Source organism: Elephantulus edwardii, unplaced genomic scaffold (genome assembly GCF_000299155.1).
Source record: "Elephantulus edwardii isolate Elephantulus edwardi_28Jun2011 unplaced genomic scaffold, EleEdw1.0 scaffold00001, whole genome shotgun sequence".
NCBI classification, from domain to species: domain Eukaryota; kingdom Metazoa; phylum Chordata; class Mammalia; order Macroscelidea; family Macroscelididae; genus Elephantulus; species Elephantulus edwardii.
The window spans coordinates 13219559-13242513 of NW_006399751.1; positions in this window are offsets into that span (position 1 = coordinate 13219559).

Consider the following 22955-nt stretch of genomic DNA (forward strand, 5'->3'; position numbering starts at 1 on the left):
ATTTGAGAGAAGATGAGTATGCTGGAGGGAACAAAGTTCAAGTTTTAGTCCAAGTACTACCAAGTGCTAATTGATTTTAAAAACTGAACGTAATCAGGCGTAGTAAAGTGAGCTCTTTTTTCCTGCCATCCCCTGACTGATGCAGGGATACTCCTCCCTGACTTAAATTGAGGGTCAGTTCCCTAGAAAACTGAAACCAAAGAATTTAGAAGGACAAAGTTTCAAAGGAGGTTTTGTTCAACTGTCTGCTTAACATCAGTCACAGTGACAGTAGCAGCAACATCAATGATGATTGTTATGTTCTTTTCAATTGCTCAGTCATAGTGGCTCAATGTGGTGCAGAAAAGAGTGCCTCAAAATCGTTTTCAGGGCTGTGGACTTTCAGAGCAGATTGGCTGGATGGTCCTTTGAGGTGCTGATGGTAACAATTAAACCCATTGCCATCAAATGGGAACTAGCTCATATCTGACCCAGCAGGCTTCCAAGGCTGTACATGACAAGGGAGCGGCCTGCCTGTCTCTTTCCTGTGAAGCCACTTAGTAGATTTAAGCCACAAGCGAGGCTTCGCCTTTGAGTAAACAGTGCAATTTCCTGCACACTAGGCTACCAGGGCTCCCTGAGCTGCTTAAGGGTGGGTTCAAACTGCTGATTTTCAAAGCAAGTAATCCGTAGTCATTGTCCAGAATTTCTGATGAATAACAGTTAATTATGAAGACCATGGTCTGGATCAAGCACACCTTAGTTTCTAGACTGGCACCATTGCTCTTTAGCACTTTGGAGAGATCCCTGACAGTAGACATCCCCAGTGCAATTTGTCTTTTGATTTACTGGCTGCTGGCCCCAAAGGTGTTGATAGTGAAACCAAGTTAGCTGAGATTGTTATCAACCTCAGTATCTTCTCCACCTATCATGGTGCTTTCAGTTGGCCCTGTGGTGAGAACCTGTTTTCTTAATGCTAAACTTCAATTCATATTGAAGACTATAGTTCTTGACCTTCTGAAGCAAATGCTTTAGGTCCTCCTCAGTTTCAGCAAGCAAGGCTGTGTCATCTGTATATCACAGGTTGTTCATGAGTCAAGTGACACCCAGGAACATATCAATAATACGAGACGTTTTCTGGGACCTTGTAGCTTATCAGGGACTGTGCTCAGTATTGCACCCCATGATCCTGACGATCCGATGAAAAGACCTCTATTGTTGCCCCATTTTACAGATGAAGAAATAAATGCACAGTCGAGTGGGTGATGTAGTATAACTTGTGTTCAGCTGCAGAGTGAAGAGATCCAGTGGCAATACATTACAAAGAGATCATCTGAACTTGAGAATCCGAACTCTTGGCTACTGCATAATTTTTTTGCAATTTATAAACAATATTCTGAATATTATTTGGATCCTACTCTGGCTAAAACATTCATTTCCTCGATATTCTCCCTGTGGAGTTGGTATGTTTGATTGTTGGCACTAGTCAGCTCCTGAGAGGTGGGTTCTTGAAAAAATTCAAGTAACAAATCTTTCTCACAGATCTCCAGCTCTTCCCTCGTTGGGGGAAAAATGCACACCTCGTAAATACTAGATACCCAAATCAAACCTGTTCCTGGAGTTGGTTCCAAGTCATCATGAGCTTAGGAAACAGAGTAGATGTGCCTCCTAGAATCCCCCCTACCAGGACGGATACAGGTTGCTGTGTAGTACCTTTCAGCAGCAAAGGAACAAGGGGTTTCAAAGTGCCAACCAGCTGACTGTTTAGCCAATGGCCAAGGGCTCCTTCCACACCCAGAGGAAACATTATTTAGATATATTTTTATAAAGCCATACATTTTAATTATGTAAATGAGATTGTCATCAACTTTAATCATGATAAAAATGCTCAAGTTGTGATGGTGGGGTGTTTGGTGTTCATTTTTCCCCCCATAGGGGAAAAGAAGGAATAAATACTCATTAACACTGAAGGCCTTAGGAACTTAAATTAAGTTTTACTTTGAGGTAGAAAATTAGTGTAAAAAGAAGGCTGCATTAGGGATCCCCATCTTCTCTTCCCACACTCCTCTATTTAAGAATAATTTATACAAGTAATCATCTTTGAAGTTGATTTTAGAGGAAACTCCAATCACTTCCCCTTTAGGCTTTAGAAAGCATCAAACTATTTCAAGTATGCAGAGAGGTGTTAACTTGCTTTTTCCTGGGGTTGGTTTGGTGGGGTTTTTTCCCCTACAGAACTTCTCCTTTCCCTAGTAAGTAAGAAGCACTCATAGCTCAATGGTTAAGAACTCTACTGATAACCAAAAGGATAGAGGATTGAGCCTACCAGTGGATCCTTGATGAAAAAGAGAGTGGCAAATCTTCTCTTATGATGATTGCAGGCTTGGAAATGCTCTGGGACTGTTCTACTCCACCTTATAGGGTCCACACGTTGGAATCAACCAGACAGCACTCAATAACCACAACGTGTTAGAATCAACTTGAAGGCAGGCAAGAAGCAGGTCTCCCTGGAAACTGGGATCCCATGTGGTCTGGGTAGGATTGCCCCACAGAATTTTCATCGGCTGTTATCTTTTTTGAAAACAGATTGCCTGATGTTTAATCTGGCCTTGAGTGGCTCTATCCTATCAGCTTGTCAGTTAAGTGATCAGACAATGAACCATTCGTATCATCTATGCAGTCAGTATAAATAAACTCCATCAGTATCTTGTCTGTTGTGACAAATAGGTGACATATATTACATGGCACAAGATCCCAGATTGTGGCTAGTTTTCTTGCTGCATTTTTTACTGCCAGTCCATTCTAGACTGCAAGTTCAAGCTGAAGCTGAGGAAAATTAAATCAAGTTCACAGTTTTGAGGGCTCGGATATTAATGAGCGAAGACCAGATGAGCTGTGGGAGCATATCAAGAACATCATCCAGGAAGAAGGCAAAAGGTCATTACAAAGACAGAGAAGGGAGAAAAGACCAAGATGGATGTTAGAAGAAACTCTAAATATTGCACTTGAGTTCCAAGAAGCCAAAGCAAAGGGAAGAAATCAAGATATTAAGGAATTGAACAGAAGATTCCGAAGGGCAGCACAGGAAGACAAAGTAAAGTATTATAATGAAATGCATAAGGAGCTGGAGCCAGAAAATCCAAAGTGTTGAATTCACTCAGCATTTCTTAAGGTGAACGAATTGGAGAACAAATTCAAACCTCAAGTTGCAATACTTAAGGATGCTTTGGGCAGAATACTAAATGATCCAGGAAGCATTAAAAGAAGATGGAAAGAGTATACAGAATCATTGTACCCAAAGAAATTGGCTGACACAGAAGAATTTCATCGAACAATGTATGAACAAAAGCCTGTGGTGATGAAGGAAGAAGTTGAAGCTGTTCTGAAAGAATTGTCAAAAAGCAAGGCCCCAGGAATTGATGGCATACTGATTGACATATTTCAACAGACAGCTGCTGCCCTGGATGTGCTCAACAAGCTGTGCCAAGAAATGTGAAGGACAGCAACCTGACCAACTGACTGGAAAAGGTCAATATTTGTTCCCAAAGAAAGGAGATCCAACAGAGTGGAAATTATCAAACAGTATCATTGATATCATATGCAAGCAAGATTCTGCTGAAGATTATCCAAGAAATGACTGGAACAGCACATCAACAGAGAACTGTCAGAAGTGCAGGCTGGATTTAGAAGAAGACGTGGCACTAGGGACATTATAGCTAATGGCAGGGATCTTGACTGAAAGCAGAGACTACCAGAGGAATGCCTATCTGTGTTTCATTGACTAAGCAAAGGCGTTTGACTGTGTGGATCACAATATAAGCTGTGGCTGGCTCTGAGAAGAATGGGAATCCCAGAATACTTGATTTTGCTTATATATCTATATTAAGAAAACAAAAATGATCACCACTAGGCCAACAGGCAACACCATAAAAGATGAAGAAAAGATAGAAATTGTCAATAATTTTATCTTACTTGGATCCACAATCAACAAATTTGGTACCAGCAGTTAAGAAATCAAAAGACATGTTTCACTGTGCTAGTCTATATTCAGGGACCTCTCTAAAAGAGCTGAAAATCAAGTGTGACATTTTAAAGACTAAGGTGCACTTAATCCAAACCATGGCCTTTTAAAGTACTTACTATACATCTGAGAGTAGGATAGTGAATAAAGATGAGTGAAGACGAATCAATGTCTTCTAGGTGTGGTGTTAGAGAAGAGGATTAAATAGCCCCCAGACTGCCTAAAGAACAAATTTTTCTTGGAGAGGGTACAGCTAGAGTGCTCCTTGGAGGGAGGGGTTGTGAAACTTTGTCTCACATACTTTGGGCCTGTTGTTAGGAAGAACCAGCACTTGGATGTTGGGTTCCCAGTCAGTAAACTTCCTGCACAGCCACCCTCTGCTGTCAAAGGAGCCTTGAGTGTGGTTAGCCATGAGGCTGAAATAGGCTTCCACGTTCCAATAGAGAGTTGAGATTAAGACAGATTAGGAAGAAAGACCTGAGGACCTTGTTTCCAAGAAGTGACCAATCAGAACCTGGAGCTCACAGGGATTTGAATCAATGGAGGTTAACACTTTTCCTCGGAGCTTTTCAAGATTTCAGAATGCGTACATGAAGGTTAGAGCTTCTACAACTGTTCTACAATCATGGAGGAGGCCTGTTTTAGCATTCTGTGAAGAGTCAGAGGCAGATTGAACCAGGAGAATAAGGAAGGAGAAGGAAATATCCATAGTGATGAAATGATGCCTGAATGTCCTATGGCTATCTTAAGTACATGATAGCTAATTGTTGTTGTTGTTGTTGTTACATGCCGTTGAGTCACTTGTGACTCATAGCGACCCTATGTACAACAGCCCTAAACTCTGCTCTGTCCTGTGCCAATCGCACTGCCTCTGACACACCCAACCCGATTACCCCAGTCACTGAATCAATCCACCTCATAGAGGGCCTTCCCCTCCTGCGCTGTCCCTCCACTCTACCCAGCAAGATGTCCCTCTCTAAAGACCTGTCTCTCCTTACAACATGTCCAAAGTATGTCAGACAAAGCCTCAGAATCGGTTTACTGAATATTTACAACCAAAGGAGTTCAGAGTAATAGAAAACATACTTAGAAAATTATGAAAACAAGTGTTGAACCACCAAGGCTTAGATCAGCTAAACTAGTACTCATTCACGCATCGCTGCTGAGTTGGAACCTACCCATGGCTGACCCTTCAGTGCGTATCTGAGGCTGTAAATTACACAGGAGGAGATTTTCCAGTGTATTCGAACCACCAGAGTCAAGTGGTCCTTGACTTAGCTGTTCAACTATCTATATACTCTATTACCACAGCTCCCTAATCCTAGCAAGTAGGATACAATTCACTCATTTAGTTCAATCTTTATCCTTACCCTAGAACTTAGGATAAGTTAATGGGAATTTTGGCAGTGAGAAGATGAAGGACTTTGGGCATTGAGGTATATGCATAAAGTATAATGAATGCAATTATTTTCAAACTGAATTTCACATTTCTGTATTAATCGAATAATTACTAAGACTCCCTCTCTGATATTTCACATTTGTTGGCCTAACTGCAACTTTTAGTTTGATAGCTCAGTTCCAGTTCCACTGGGTTCTATGCCAACGCTCAACCATTAAGGAACTTTGGGATCTTTAACCAGTCCTATGTTTTGCACGTTTCTGTGTTTTTACTTGGTAAGGAGGAAGCTGGATTAAATTAACTCTCAGGTCCCCCGTGTTCACACAGGTCTCAATGAACTCAGTACATTCCTCTCACAAATGGGGAAGATGGCTGTTAAGCAATTTCAACTTCTGTTCTGAAAATGACACAAAATAGCACAAGCTCCTTTTATCTTTTTTTCACCAGTATGATTTATGATTCCTTTAATCTTTTTTGTGGATTCTATAGACTTGCTCCAATTTCTCCACATTCTATGCTTTCTGTGAAATCTCTTCTGGGAAAAAAACACCTACACAACAACCTTCTGAATAAACACATACTTAAGAGGTGTTTGTTGAAATATCAAAAACACCTCCTAAGTTAACATATTGTGACAGTCACTTTCAACCCCTAGCGACCCTAGAGGACACAGCAGAATTGCTCATTTGTTTCCAAGGTTATCAATCTTTATAGAAACAGTCTGCTACACCTTTATCCACATAAAGCAATTGCTAGGTTTGAACTGCTGACCTTTCAGTTCACAGTTGGGTGCCTTAACTACCAGCCTCACTGTCTCTTAAATAAGAACAATTATATCTATTCCAGCAGGGAGCTCTGGTGGCCTACAAGAAATCCTTGTTAATTCTACATGGATGCTTAATAATATTTTGTCCTTGTAATTGTTTATCTTAAAAATTTTAAACAGATGTTTAAAGTATGATCTTGCTTTTTAAAGAAGTTATGGTCATTTTGCGCTCTGGTGCCCTAGTGGCAAGAAACTGCACTGCAATCCCAGAGGATGGACATGCTGTAAGGAGAGACAGGTCCTTGGAGACGGACATCATGCATGGGAGGGTGGAGGGACAGCGCAGGAGGGGAAAGCCCTCTATGAGGGGGATTGATTCAGTGACTGAGGTAATCGGGATGGGTGTGTCAGAGACAATGAGATTGGCACAGGATAGAGCAGGGTTTAGGGCTGTTGTACATAGGGTCACTATGAGTCGCAAAAGATTCGACAGCACATAACAACAACAACAACAACAACAACAACAACAACAACATGGTCATTTTATTCATAAAATGTAAACACACTGACATGTACAGTTTCTAAAAACGTGTTACTTATTTTGATGCACACTCATCTATGTACAAACGATCCCTGGTAGTGCAGTGGATATACACTGGGTTGTTAAATGATCTGTTTCCACAAAGATTTCCAGCCCTTCACTCTCAGGTTAATTCCAATTTACACCAAGCAGATAGGACAGGGTAGAATTTTGCCATGGTTTCCTTTACAGACGTAGATTGACACATCATTCTCCTGGGTTTAAACTTTTCGAGCTGTTGACCTTCTAATTAACTTCAAAACACTTAACCATGACATCACCAGAATCACTTCTCAAAGATACAGCATTGAAAAAGTTTGTGGGGCATTTCAACGCTGCCCTATAGGGGTCGTTGTAAATCAGAATCAAGACAATAATAATGAAGAAAAAAACCAATCCACTGGCTATCACTTTCTATGACCAGTGCTCAGATGAATAACTCAAATATTTGTCAAACATGTGTAAAACATTAATATTGCCTGAGAAAATTATTCATGCCCTTCCAAGTCAATTACAACTTCCACACATTTACTACAATCAATCATATCTCTGATCTTTCCCCCCACTATAATAGATTAAATTTGCCTATTCTGGAACTTAATTAAAAATAATTAAGTAGAAGCTTTTTAAAAGGAAAAGACTATCTTTTTGTATAGTATAATTCAATCAGTTTATATCTGTATCTTTAGCACAAATATAAGTTGATTGAATCAGACTCTACAGAAAGAGTCTTTTCCTTTAAAAAAAGGAAACCCAGAGGGAGACATATTGCGTTGTGCAAGTTCACTAGCGGGGACCTCTCTAAAGCGTAGAGAAGCAGTGATGTTAGTTGGAAGACTAAGGTGTGCCTGATTGATGCTGTGGTTTTCTCATTCATTTGTTGTGCGTCTGAACACTGGACAATGAAAGAGGATGACAGGAGGACTGATGCCGTTGAGTTGTGGTGCTGAAGAAGAGTGCTGCATGTCCCATGAACTGCCAAAAACTATGTCTTGGGGAAAATGCAGCCAGAATGAAGGCAAGGATGGCAAAGCTTCGTCCACATACTCGGGCATGTTGCTACAGAGGTTGTTCCTGGGAAAGGGACATCGTATGTGGATAGGTGGATGGTCACTGAAACAGAGGAAGACCCTCTACAAGATGGACTGACGCAGTGACTGCAGACATAGGCTCAACTGTGTCAGAGAGGATGAGGATGGCACAGGACAGGGCAGGGGTCCGCTCACCTCTTTGTAGGGTTACTATGAGTTTTACTCAGCTCCACAACACCCACCAACAACTACAACATCTGATGTAGTCAAATGGTCCACCTTTTCAGGTGGTAGTCATACATCTTACATATTATACCACCAGAGCTCCTCTGTTCATTAATGGATTCATATTCGTTCATATTCTCTCTCTCTCCCTCTCTCCCTCCCTCCCTCCTCTTCTCTCTTTCTCTACACTCACACACACACACACCCCAGCAGACTGAGCAACTGATGAATGTGAGATCTGATATTATTGTTAGTAGGGAATTCTGTTGTTTTAATCACAAGAGGCTGTGCTGCAATCCTGAAGGCACACGGTTTAAGGTCACAAGTTGCTCCATGGAAGAAGGATGGGTGGAGGGAGGGAGTAAGTAAGGAAATGGGAAAGATCTGGTGTGAAAAACTATGTATATGAACTTTGTAAGTAAACCAATAAAAAAGAAAAAATTTCTTTAAATAAAAAAATTGATATATGGGAACTTCTAAAGATTAAATCCCTGTGCACATAAAAAACCTTTTTGCCAATGGTGTGAAAAGAAACATCAGACAAGGGTCTCATAAGAACTGTTTACAAAATACTATGAGGCCACCAGAAGGAAAATAAACAAACCCTGATAACCCAATTACAAAATGGTCCAAAGACATGGAAAGACTTTTCAGAGATAAAGACATCTGGATGACAAGAGACCCATGAAGAAATGCTCAAAATCACTGCAATAAGAGAAATGTAAATCAAAACCACAATGAGATATCATCTCACCCCAGTAAGTGGCAAAGTTGAGCAAGGCAATAAGCAATTAAAGTTGGAGAGGATGTGGAGAGATGGGAACTCTCGTATATTGTTGGTGGGATGGTAAAATGGTACAACCACTCTGGAAGGCCATCTAGGTATCTTTTTGACATGAGCACAATGAAATGTTCTGGGATTCTCATTCTTCTCAATGTTGGCCATAATTGTTAGGATCCAGTCAAACTCCTTTGTATAGTCAAGAAAGCACAACCAGACATTCTTCTAAGAATTCTCTGCTTTCCATCAGGATTCATCTGATGTCAGAAATCACATTCTTGGTGTCTTGGTCTCTTCTAAACTCAGTCTGAATTTCTGACAGTTCTCTGTCAATGGACTGTTTGGCCTTTTTTAAATGATCCTCAGTAATATTTTTCTTGCATTCAATATTTATGATATATATTCCCACCTTCTGTTGGGCCACCTTTCTTGGGAATTGGAACATGTATGCATCTCTTCCATTCAGTCAGCTAAGTAGTGTCTTCCAAATTTCCTGGCAGATTAGTGAGCACATTCAGGATTGTTTCTGTTTTTGAAACATGTCAATTTGTATTCATCTATTTCTGGGACCTTATTTTTTTTGCCAATGCCTTCAGTTCAGCTTGAACTTCTTCTTTCATCACTACTGGCTCTTGATCATATGGTACTTCCTTAAATATTTCAATGTTGACCAATTCTTTTTGTGGCCTATTCTTGAGATAGTTTTTGTTATGATTTACTATTTAAAAATTAAATGCAGGATCTCTTTAATTAGAATTTATTAAAATATTTTGTCAATAAGGTCTCAGGTAAAAAATACATCCATTATTTGTTTATTCATAAATTTTTGACAAAAACCCATTGACATTGTTAATTACTTAATTACTGTATAATTAACTCTGGTGACACAGTCTCCCAAAGTTTGAATTTACCAGTGGTTCTGCATGAGAGAATAACCATTCTCCCTCCTCTATCCTCGGAAACTTGATCAAGTTGCAATGAGTCAGAATAAACTCAATGGCAGTGAGTTTAAATAGGTTAAAAATAAAAAATAGAACAAAACCCATAGAGTCAATTCTGACTCGTATCAACCATATAAAAAATACCATAGATTTATAGCCTCACAGGTTTTCCAGGGTTGTTCAGCCTCTACACACCTGCTCGAGGGTCAGCTATGAGTAGTTTCCTCCTGGAAGGTATATAAAAACAGCAGTCGTGACAGAAGCTGAGGTACCATCCTTTCTCTGTGGAGCTCAGTTCACACCTCTGACCTTTCCATGAACAGCTGAGCACTGCACCACCAGCCTTCCTTACTGTTTTCTTAGGGTTTGGTAATCAAAGGGGAATTAAATATGTAGCTAGTTCTTTTGAATCAAGAAGTATTTTTAATATCATAGCATTAAATTATAGAGTAACCATTATTAGTCATATTTATTCATGAGAAGTAATTTGATATCTTACAAAATAAGCCAATACATGATGTAACCTCTTGCAGTCTAATTTTTCATGGTTGAGCTCTTGCATATTTAACATCCTTAGAGGTTATATTTTAACATAGTCTAATTATCACTTTCCCTTTATTTCTACTCAGTTTGACACAGTCACTTTGCCTAAAATAATTTAATATTCTTATGAATGAAAAAAGTGTTAAAACTAGCCTATAACATCAATTGCCTTTGTTTATGCCAACAACTCCAATGAATTTACATACTGGAATGTGAAAACAAATGGTCCTTCCAGAGCAGTGAAAAAAAACCACTTTCACAATTGTTATATAATTTCTGAAGAACTTTAAATATTTCTAGCTTGAATACCATGCATTTGTACTACAAATAAGGGCCCTTGGTAGTCTAATTAGCACGGATAAGAAATAATTATTTGTTATTTTTTCTTTTCTTCCATTGTATCCCCAGCCAACCACAGTACCATGTCATCTGACTGGTCCCTGGTGCTTTGGTTAAGACAAGGACATGGCGTTTCCACCCACTGGGATGATTCTGCACAGCCTCACAAGCTGCTGGTCTCTACATGGAGAATGTTCCAGAAAGTAAATGCTTACAACTAAGTCCTAGTAATGGTCTTTAATACTCACATAACTTTGAATGAATCATGTCACATTTTAAAGCCTTAATTTTTCCAGGTTCTAAAATAAGTTAATAAAAGTACCTACTTCATAAGATTTTTCTAGATAATGAGAATTGAATGAAATTATTATTTCATTCTGGCTTCTAGTAAGACATCAAATACTGCTGACTGTATTTTATTATTATCATCATTGATGCACATCTTAATGCATTTTAAGCCTAACCCCAAGGGCATCCTCTGTATCTCTCAAGAAGGGTCACTTGGTAGAATTAAACATAGAATAAACATACAGATTTTATCTAAATTCTAGCCCAGACCATCCAAAGGGACATGTGAACATAAAACTACCAGGTTGAGTCAGATAAGCCATCAAAGATAATTATTCTTTGATTTTCAAGATTTTAGTTGGAGAGAAAGTGTTAAGTTTATATAACAACATATTAATAGCATGGTAATTATACGATTTAAACTACATCACAGTAGTGTCATGAGTTATAGAGCAATATAATTATGATCTCACACTGAAGTGACTTTAGGACTGGAGGAAAACTTACCAACAATCTGTGTTATGCAGATACACACAATCTCCCTTGTAGTAAGAGAATTTGAAGCATTAATGCAGAAGATCAAAGACTACAAACTCCATCATCCAGAAAACAAAAATCCTTAACACTGAACCAACAGACAATATCACCATAGGCAGAGAAAGACATTGAAGTTGTCAATGATTTAGTTTTAACTGGATCCAAAATATCTTTTAACTTCAGTCAAGAAATAAGAAGAGGCATTGTGATGGGGAAATCTATTGTCACGTTCCTCTCTAAAGTTCTAAAGAGAAAGGATGTCCATTTAAAAACTAAGGTGTGCTTGAGTTAAGCCATGTTGTTTTTAATGGCTTCTTATGCAACTGGAAGTTAGATAGTGAATAAGGACAACAGGAGAAGATTAGGTGCCTTTGAATTTTGATGTTGGTGAAGTGTAACAAATACACCATGGACCACAGAAAAGGACAAACTTTTCTTGAAGGAAGTACAACCCGGGTATTCTTTAAAAGCAATGATGGCAACACTTAGTATCTCTTACTTGAAGCATGTTTTCAGGGAGAAGCAGTCTTTGGAAAGACAAGACACAGGGAAAGGTAGAAGGTCAGCAAAAGAGAGAGGCAGACCTCTAACGAGGTAGATTGACACTGTAACTACACCAATGGGCTTGAGCATGGCAGCGATTGTGAGGGTGGACGCAATCTTTGACAGAAAGATAGGTGACTACCTATTAAAGATAGTCACCTACTCTTTAAAGATCACAGACACTATCTTTAATTTAAAAGTGTTAACAGAAGGAAAACATGTGGCGGGTAAAGACACAGAAATAACCATTCATAGGCTTATGATTGTAAAACATCAAGAACATATAATAGACTTTTATAATTATCTGAATATTCTGCCTAATATATTTTCATTGGCCAAGAGCAATAGACTTAGCCTTCAGCAAACATAGGCAGACCTTCAAAATTATTGGAAATATACTGGACTTGCACATTCCATGTTTATTTTCCATCCATCATAGCAAGCATTCTCTGTTAAATACTACTTCTGCACAATGATCTCATTGTGCTAACACAAGAAAACAGTCTACAAACTGTAAAGTCTTCAGAAAGCATCCTTAAGCAAATAAATATACCCCCCCCCATGCTTAGACCTTAGACTCTGAGATACTCTGATACTAGATTTAATGCTCATCTCAGGACTCTCAAATCTGATTTGATGATAGCTTTGAACAATTTGGGAAAGAATCATCAAACACACACACACACACACACACACACACACACACACACACACAGCCCAACAAAAACCCCCAGTCTGCACTGAATGCCAAAGTCTACACGTTTAAATGTCCTTTGATTTATACTTGTTGAAAGGCTGGGAGATCCAGGTTGATAATATATGTTTCCTATTCATAGTCTTGTAATTGAAAAAGCCTTGAAAGCTGAAAAGCTTCTCTTTGTGGAGTGCGCTCTCCAATTCACAGCTGGCCTCAGGTAGAACATCTTAAAACCGATAAGCAAAGTGATCTTCTTATAATCTCTGGTAAGTGTCTCTCAACAACAAAGGCTAGATCATAAATGCTACAACTAAGAATTACGGATGTTTGATATCTTTGAATGAAACTTTTTAATCATTGAGTATGTTTAAGTATTTCACAAGAGACATTACTATTAAGTTATAATGTCATTTTGTTTTGGTTTTAAGAATTCCTATGAAATTGAAGCTATTGTGAAACTTGTATGACATATCACATTTGGAGAGCAGGGGCAGTAAATCTGGTTTAAGGATTCTGGTAAAGATAAAAGAGTGTCATCTCTTCAGATATTATTTACTAATTCAGATTATTCTTTCACCACGTAGCACGTTCATTACATAGTAATTGAGAAATTCTGTCTATTGTATGTTTGTGTAACAGCATATGATTTACCTGTCCAGAGAACATGTTGGACATGTGATATGTATAATGACCAAATTTTATTTTCCTCACAAGTTTATTATCTCCGGTTAGGAAAATCAGACAAATAAGTGGCCTAATTCTTACTTTCAGCTACCTGAGTTGAAAATTTGGAAAGAAAATTGTTTTTCACTGAGACATTAATGTTATCTGACCACAGGTTAGAAGAGTGAGAATTGCTCTACAGGGAACTACAGATTGAAGTCTGTAGTTACCATGGCTCTCATTGTGAGCAGGAGAGGGCTAATGAGTGCACGTCTGAGTTGCCTCATTCTTCCTAAGTTCCAAGAAAACTAATACATGCCCCCCAAAAAAGTAGAGACAGGTGGAAATGTAGATTGTGTTGTCTAGCTTCACATATCAAAGAAGACCCCCCAACTTATCACATATATAAAATGTCCTTATCACTCTGGAGGCATCCCTCTCACATACCCTGTAGACAGTGGTGTTGTTGGTGGTGGTATTAAGTGCCGTCGAGTCGTAGGTGACTCATAGTGACCCTAAGAACAAAAGACCTGGACACCTGTATAACTCTCATCCTTTCTCCAGGTTCATAGGGTTTCAGGAAACAGTGTTAGAGTTAGAAGACAACGCACTGCTAATAGATAATGATGATATTGGAGATGCCATTCATTCCTGGGAATCATGGAAATGAATGTTTGTTTACATCACATTCTAAACATGAAACTCTGGGAATGTAGTTTGTAGGCAGTTGCATTGCTAATTCAAAGGTGGTACCTCATGGGACATTCTAATGCACAAGTGATTCTGCAGGACAAATATGGGCAACTCCTTCTCATTCCAATTGCAGCCTACGAAAATCCACTGGAAAATCAATTAGAAGTTGGTTCCAAGTCAATGCAATGAGATTTGGGGGCTTTTCTTTTTTACATTCTATGTTCTACACAACCAGTTGCTGTTGATTCCAACTCATGGAATGCAATGGATGTCCACGCAGAACTGTCATCTCTATGGCTTTCAGTGGCTGATGTTTAGGATGTAGGTCTCCAGGCCTTTTCTCTGATGCATATCTGGGTGGACTTGACTCATCAGATTTTTTGAGTAGCAGCTGACCCTATGAATGGTCAACACCTCTCAGAAATTCAAGCACAAGAGAAAATGAAACACAAAATTGCTGAACGGGGGTAAGTGGAATTGTCACAATGACTAGCAAAAGTTAGGTAACTTCCTATTTCTGAGCATGATTTTCTAGCTTCTCAATGTTCACAAGTATAAAGAATTTAATATATTAATGATCTTCTGGTTACTTTAGATCAAGAGTGTCATTTAAGCCTCTATTATTTATAAAATTCTTAAAGGATACCTGTTGTTGTTGTTGTTGTTTTGTGCAGTTGAGTCAATGGTAGCTCATAGTGACCCTCTGCACAATAACTCTGAACTGTGTCCTATCCTGAGCCAGGCTCAGTGTGTCTGAGACCCCTACCCCCATTACATCAGTTCTCGTGTCAATCTATCTCCTCTTAGGGTCTTCTTGCAGTATAGATAATTGAAAAAAACAAGACAAATGGTATGCTGAAATATTATTTCCTATAAAAAAATGTGGTCACATTCTGTATTTTATTACAAATTGGTAAAAAGAGATGCCATTCTGCTTATCCCTTTATTTAGCTAGAGTTTACCGAGGGAAATCTATGTGGCGCGTTGCATAACTGTAGAGTGGATTCCAAGTCACAGTGACCTTGTAGGACAGGTAGAAGTGGCCTGTAGGATCGTCAAGGCTGTAACTCAATGAGAGCAGACCGTCAGATCTTTGTCTTTAGGAGGGGCTGCTGGGTTCAACTCACTGACCTACCGCTAAGCAAACTCGTACTTAAGCGCTGAGCCACTAGGCTTCCTTTCTTAACTGAGCCTACAAAGAAAATGTCAAGCTATGTAAAACTAATAATTCAATCAAGTATCTTCAATCTTCAAGTGAAAAATCACCTCAGACAAATATTGCTCAATCTTGCACTCACTGAAATGCTTTCTTTCTAAAAACAGCTTATCATTTCGAAAAGCAATGAAACATCCTATGTTCATTATCACAGATGATACTCATGTGTTTAGTATAATGTAGCAAGGGAAAATGGCTTCTCTTTCATTATTCTTCTCTTTCATTTGGGGGTCTTTATTATACATCTCTCAGTTATACTTTTCATTCTCTTCTCCTCAAGGAAGGAAATGGTTTGGAGAGTGACCCTGTCCTGCTCCTAGACTCCCTCGATAATTGTGATCCCTGCCGTTGATGATCGTTTCATCCCCTGGATGCAGTGCTAGGCAAGTGGACGGCACTCATTTCCTCTCTTTGCCACAGGGACTCCACCAGGGGGCCTCTGAGCTCTCACTCGCTGAGTCAGGGCATGTGCCTTGGTACTGACAATTTAGAGGTTTTGATTTCTTAGCGCCCTAAATATTCAGTGTTACCCAGTGAGAAAAAAAAAAAGTATGATAAGAAATCAGCAATTTCTAAAGAGGCTCAGATATAAGAACAGACAGAAAATCAGATATGAATTTGCAATGTAATATGCTGACATTTGAGGAAAAATTTGTCCTAAATATGTATGAAAACCATGTTATGATTCCAAGAGTTGATAACTTCTGCCTGTAAAACTACTGAAGATTCATCGCATTTTCTCCAGTTCAGCTCAATAATATCTGTCATATTTTTTCCTTAAATATATACACACATATATATGTATAAATGTATGTATGTATACATATATGTCGAGTTAACAATTACTCATAGCAACTCTAGAAAAATATCCCCAAACCCTGATCCAACATATCTAACATAACAATTAGTATATATGTATACTTAAATAAGTGTGTGTTGCTGTTGTTGTTAAGTGCCATCAAGTCATAGGCGACTCATAGCGACCCTATGAATGAAAGTCCTCAACACCTGTGTGACTTTCATCCTTTCCCCAGGTTCATAGGGTTTCTGAAGGCAAGCTATTTTGGAAGTGGATGCCACTCCTGCGTCCAAGCTTGTTTTAATCAGGAAGCTCCATCAAACACTGTCTGCCATGGGTAACCATTAACGCATTTGACACATCAGCGTCACAGCGTTCAGCTTCACAGTTGCCACAAGTTACCTCTGCACGGTAAGTGGACACACCAGGGCTATACGACCTAGAAGAATGTTTGAACAAAAACAATGAAAAACAGGCCTGAGGGCTATGGATTAGGGTCACCCACCTTTGGCTTGGTAGCATCACTTTCTCTCCACTAGGCTAACTGATCTTTCGCTATGTTGGTGTTATTAAGTGCTGTTGAGTCATAGGTGACGCATAGCAACCCTATGAATGAAAGTCCTCAGCACTTGTGTGACTTTCATCCTTTCTCCAGGTTCATAGAGTTTCCGGAGGCAAGCTATTACACACACACACACACACACACACACACACACACACTTTTGTTCAACAGTGAAGGAATTCAAGTTGCCAATTATTTTAGGTCTCTCAGATAGTATCCTTTTTTCACTTCATTTCTCATTCTGAATGCTTCCCTGCAAAGTGTCTTAAGCAAATCAAAGGAATATTTTTGATGTAATTTTCACCCTCAGAAGCCGCACATCTTTCTGTAACACTGTAAGGGTCACCTAGTGAATAAGAATGATTGTAGTCTATGCATGAGAAGCATTCGCTGAACACATTTTTTGTTTCACAGAAAGTATCAAAGATTTGTTGCTGCTAAGTATACTGTACTTGGTGTCATTTGAATCAGTATTATGCTTATATTCAGGACAAATACCTGTAATTGAATAATCTATTTATAAATAGCATTACATATTCTATTTCATGTTGGCCTATCCTTCAATCTAACCTTCTCGAGGAAGAATGCATGCAATATCTCCTGAATATCACTTACACGACTCCTTATAAGCTGCCCTGTCACTCAGGCCCTTAAATCTCATCTCTTTCTTCCTTCTTCTTCTCTCCAATGAAAGATGCAAAGGCAATTGCAGCCAGGAGAAATTCAACGGCAGCAAGTCTGCCAGTCATCTGTAAAGTCGTAATAGATAGCTTAACTGTCTACTATCTGAGACACTGGAAAAGAAATAGTAAAGACATAAGTCTTCTTCCTATTTTTATGCTGTTTTCCATCTAGTGGAGGAGATGGACAAGTGGACGAGTCATGACAGGGCAGGAGGGAGAAGTGTGGTCAAAGATGTACCACAAGCAATTTAAAACGTGAACAACTGACTCTGCTTGGAAATTAGCAGAAGTGTTATTAGGAAATAATAAATTAGGAAATTTAATAAATACATGGAAAACCCTCGATGAGATGGATTGACCCAATACCAAGAACACAGGCCTCCAGCATACCAACATAGAGGTGATGCAGGACAAGTAACACAACACAATGGGATCATAGAAAGAGAGACAAGGTAAATGGCATTTCCGTATGTCTCGACAGGCCTAGCTCACATTCTTCACATCGCCCACCTTTTCTCTCAGATCTTAAAGATTTCCACACTGCAATATACAAAGCATCTTTCTAAAATTAGGGCGCTGACTTTGTACCAGAGCTAGGAAAGACACCACTGGGGGTAGAGGCTTAACTCTTAGCACTTACCAGTGTAGCAATAAAACAAGATTCAGTACTTCTTCTGAAACCAGGAAATCCTGAATTCTCAATAACTGCCTGGTGGCCTTGGGGCCATTATTTCAGCTTTCTAAGCCTCAGATTCCCCCCATGAAGGATACTAGACAAGATGATATTGGGGAAAAAAATAGATATAAAGAAGTAGTGATGAAAATAGAAACAGCCTCTGGAATTTTACAAATTTCTGTTCAGACCTTTGCTTAGTTACCAAATAGTTGAACAAGATGGGCAAAAGATCATTTGTCACTTTCTTCATTTAAAAAAAAAAGAAAGCTAGATAAGAAAATCTATGAAATGGGCTCAACTGAACAGCAGTGGGCAGTAGTGGGGAAGGATGAGTGTCTTGTTCTTAAACTAGTAATTATTTGCTACCACCAGTAGTAATCTAGAAGTAGTCTAGAAACTCCGAGTCAACCTTCAGTGACTATACTGCTTTTTTAAAATACCAATGGCCTGCTTCCATCATCACAGCAACTTGCAAGCTATAATGACATGGTAAATTGACAGACAAGAGGTGTCCATCCAGTTTTGAATCAATGGGCCTTCAAGAACCCTACAATTGACAGAAGAACATTTTCTGGTGGAACTTTGAGTTGAGTGAAGATGGCAAACAGCACGAGTGACTGGCCTGCACCGATGTCTACACAAGTCAACCTCAGCTCTGTGAAGATGTTTTACGTGTTTATGAGACATTGCACACGTGTCAGGCTCTGCACGGAGCAGTCCACATGCATTTTCTCATTCCATTTTCCTGTTGTCATAGTGTAGTGATTAACCATAGCCCCTGCAGGTAGAATTCCAGAGTTTAATTCAGATCCATAATTTAATAGTGTGTGTGCCATTGGGGGAGTTCATTTTCATGCCAAAGCCTAATTTATCTTCTGCATATTGGAAAAGAAAATCCAATACAAGAACGCTATTATGTGACTATTCTGAAGTGACAGGTTGGATGGGCTCCCACGCAGAGCCGGGCCGATGATTCCCTTCACCCCAACACATACACAGTTCAGCAGGTTATGAAATGTTTATTACTTACATAATTATGTTTTCTGGATATGTTTAGCTTCCTAGACCTGTTCCCATTGAGTTGTTTCCAACTTTTGGTGATCCCACATGCTACAGAGTAGATTTTACTCTGTAGACTTTTCATGGTAATAATTTTTATCCAGCAGAATCTCAAGCCTTTCTTTCCTAACCTAAGTGAATGGGTTTGAAGCTGCAAACTTTTGATTAGTGGTTGAGCTCACACTGTGTCTGCACCAAGGGACCTGGGCTTCCTAAGTTGGTCTGAGAATGCCCCAAATAGCATCAGAATGCTTGTGGTTTGGGTGTTGTTTAGGATATGAAATTGGGTGATGGTTTTTTGTGGTATGACCTCCCTGCCTTTTTAACAGCTTTCACAGATGGTGATCAGAAAGGGAAGAGGGAGGAGTGAGGAGTGATGCTTAAAAGCTGTCTTCAGTCAAGCATCAAAAACGGAACAGACTGGGGTTAGAATAATTGACCCCAGGTAAAATGGGAGAAAACTAATAGAGCAGATTGCAAATTGTTATTTTAAAAGAATAGATCCAGACAAAACGGAATAGTAGAGAAGACTCAAAGATTATGGCTTTGTTATTGTTGTTGTTTTTGTGTATCCTAGAATCAGAATCCACTCAGAGCTGACCCTCCAGTGGGTTTTCAGAGGCAGTTAGTTAAGCACACAGGAGGCGATGTCCCATCTTTCTCTCTCAGAGCAGCTGGTGGCCTTGAACCACGTGCCTTTAGGACTGCAGTGAAGCCTCCTGCCACTAGGTTAGGTGTCATCAAGTTTGGAAGCAGGAGTGGCATCCACTTCCTAAAACACATGCCTCTAGAAACTCTAGGTACTTGGAGAAATGATGATAGCTTTGAAAAGGCATTAGGTCTTTTGTTCATAGAGTTGCTATGAGTCGTGCTTGACTCGACAGCAATGAACAACAACAACAACATAGCAACCAAAGAAAATCCTGTTTGATGCTACATCGTCCTCACAATCTCTCTTATACTTTAAATCCACTGTTGTAACCACCACATTGATCCATCTCAAGGAGGGTCTGCCTCTGTCACTGACCCTCCACTTTTCTAAGTATTATATCATTGTATACGGACCAGCTTTTCCTGGTATTATGTCCAAAGTATACCACTAAGTCACTTCTTCAGGCTAGAATTGGGTAGAATCCTTGAGGATCATTATTTAGTGAAAAAGAAGACTCACACACACACAAAGGAAATTGCATTTAAGACCAGCGTCCTACTTTAAAACCAGTAGTATGAAATCAAAAGGCCAATTTCTCCAAAGCAGAGGTTCAGAAGGTAAGGCTTGAAAGGAAAGTAGAGGTTTTAAAAGGGAACAAACTTAGAACAATCAAATGTCCAAATATAACTGAATACATTGAGAGCTTGTGGTATATTCACACAATGGAATACTATGCAGCCCTCAAGAGTAACCATTTTTAAAAGTGCTGTATAACTTGGGAGAGATTGGAGAGCATTATTCTGAGTGAACTAACTCAATCTCATAAGGACAAGTACTGCATATGACCATTATTGTAAAAATAGAAGGATGACTCGTAAAACATGTATGGGAACTCAAGGGGGAAAAGGGATGGGAGTGAAAGGGTGAAGATGGGGAGAGGTAAAACCACACGGTTGCACAGTTTGATGGGTGGAGGGAGGTGGGAAGGATCCAAGAGAAAAGACAGGGTAATGATGGGCAAGGTCCAATGGTCATTAATTTTATAAAACAAAATGCATGAGAATTATTGTATGAAACCCAATATGAAAGAACAGTGTGAAACACACACACACAAACAAAACACAATCAAAGACAACACTGACATCATTGTGATAAATGTAACTACTGTCACTGAATAATTTCTGAGGAATTGGTCTAACAAGAACCTAACTGGCTGTGTAAACGTTCACCAGAAAATTCAATAAAATATTCATTTTTATAAATGGAATCAGGCTCTAGATTATAAGCAACTACCTGCAGAATTTCCTTATGTATATTCAGTGAAATAACTCGTGTTTAACTCTTCATGAAGTGTTAGGCACAAGTCAATCAGTCAAGCTGTGTTCATCTGCATATTCGTGGAGACAATAAAATCCTCCTTGCACAAAAGAGAGAAGGGAAGTTCAGAAAAATCCATCACCGTGTCAAAGTTGTGGAGCTGAGAAGCAGAAGAGCCCAGTCACAAGGCTAGATCTCAGTAGTTCGAAATACTGAACTTTTTAAACATGAACATGGATAAATTACACACCTATGCGCTAGCATTGCTCGGAGCGGGGAAGAACAGGGAAATAGAAATACCAAATTGAGGGCATTTGATGTATTTTTTTTTCTCTATCAAAAATTACACAGCACTGCACAGTGCCAGCTTTGAAGTAGGCAGGTGTGGCTTGCATTCCGATACTGTCAACTGGAACTGAATGACCTAGGCTTGTCAAAGGTAGCACGTGAGAACAGGAAGCAGCCAGCTGAACTTGGACGCTGGATAAAGAATACATTTTTAGTCAAGTAATTTACAATATGAGACCAGTGACGTGTTGCCATGTTGAGTGACCTCCTTGGCAGAGACTAAAATAAATTTCCTGAGTCTGCATCAATTTTTCTTTAATATATGTGTGTGTGTGTGTGTATACACGTATATATATATGTATATATTCATGTATATATGTATATATTCCCTTGAAGCTGAAAATGTTATTCTTTGGGATAATTAGTGCTGACTCCCAGTTTAGCTAGCCCTACAATAGAGTAACCATGCTTCTGGCCATTCTCGTTTTAGATCCATTGTTTTCCTTGCAGGCCAGACTCCTGTGTGTGTGTGTGTGAGAGAGAGAGAGAGATTGCTTTGCTCTTTGATAATTGTGGAATCACATAATTTTTTTTTAAGTCTCAATAAATAAATGGATGCTTCTCCACCCCACATCCCCCCCCCATTCTCTGGGGAATGATGTCTCACATTTTGTAATAACTGCAAAAGCTATCTCGGGATGGAGCAAAATGGTGAATGAAATGCAAATGCTCAGACTTTGATGAGAATATGTCCTTCTAACGTAGTCTGGTTTCTTAGCCTGGAGTCAAAACCCCTTTTCGAAGGAATATGCCTGACTCTGGGACTCCAGCCAGCTTGGCATCAAAAATCCTTCGGTGTCACTTTTCTCAGCTGCTGGCACTTCAGCTCCTCCGGAGAGAGGGAGACAGAAAACTTTCTTTAACTGCTTTTTCCTAATTACAAAGAAAGCCTTAGTTTGCCTTTTCCAAAACTCGACTCTCCTGTACGTGTAGGAGGGAAAATCAATAAGGGAAGAACGCATCATCGGAGTAAGTATACTGCCTTCAAAACACCTGTGAGTGAGTCGCTTTTGTGGCGTAGATACCACCAGTCTGTCAGTTTGTTGCACTGGTGTGTTGTATGTTGCGTTGTTTGTTGCTGTGGTGCTGGAAGTCAGGATACTACTGGCAATTCAGATACCAGCGTGGTGGACAGGTTTCAGCAGAACTTCCAACCTAAGACAGACCAGGAAGAAAAACACGGCAATCTGCTACAGAAATAAGTTGATATGGTTAAATCACTCAATCTTCCAGCAACTCTGTGGTTGTAAGACATGGCATTTTGGTAAGGAGGACCGACTTAGAAATCCTGTGGTTTTCAAGTTCTACGCTGTCCTATAAATCAGCTATGAACTGGAATAAACACAGCAGAGGGTTTGTTGGCTACAAAATATTATTGTTACTATAATTAGAAAGCATCTAAATGCAGCTTGGAAGTACTTTTGTGGATGTATAATAGAAAACAGTCCAGATAGGAAGACCTCCTCTATTATACTGTACTATATATAAAGACCTTCTTTATTATACAGTCCTCTATAATAGTTAGATAACAAGAATTCTTTTTAGCATGAACAATAAGAACATGTCAAGTATCGATGATTCTAATCATTCTTCTGACGAGTTTCAAAGTTCAGTGTG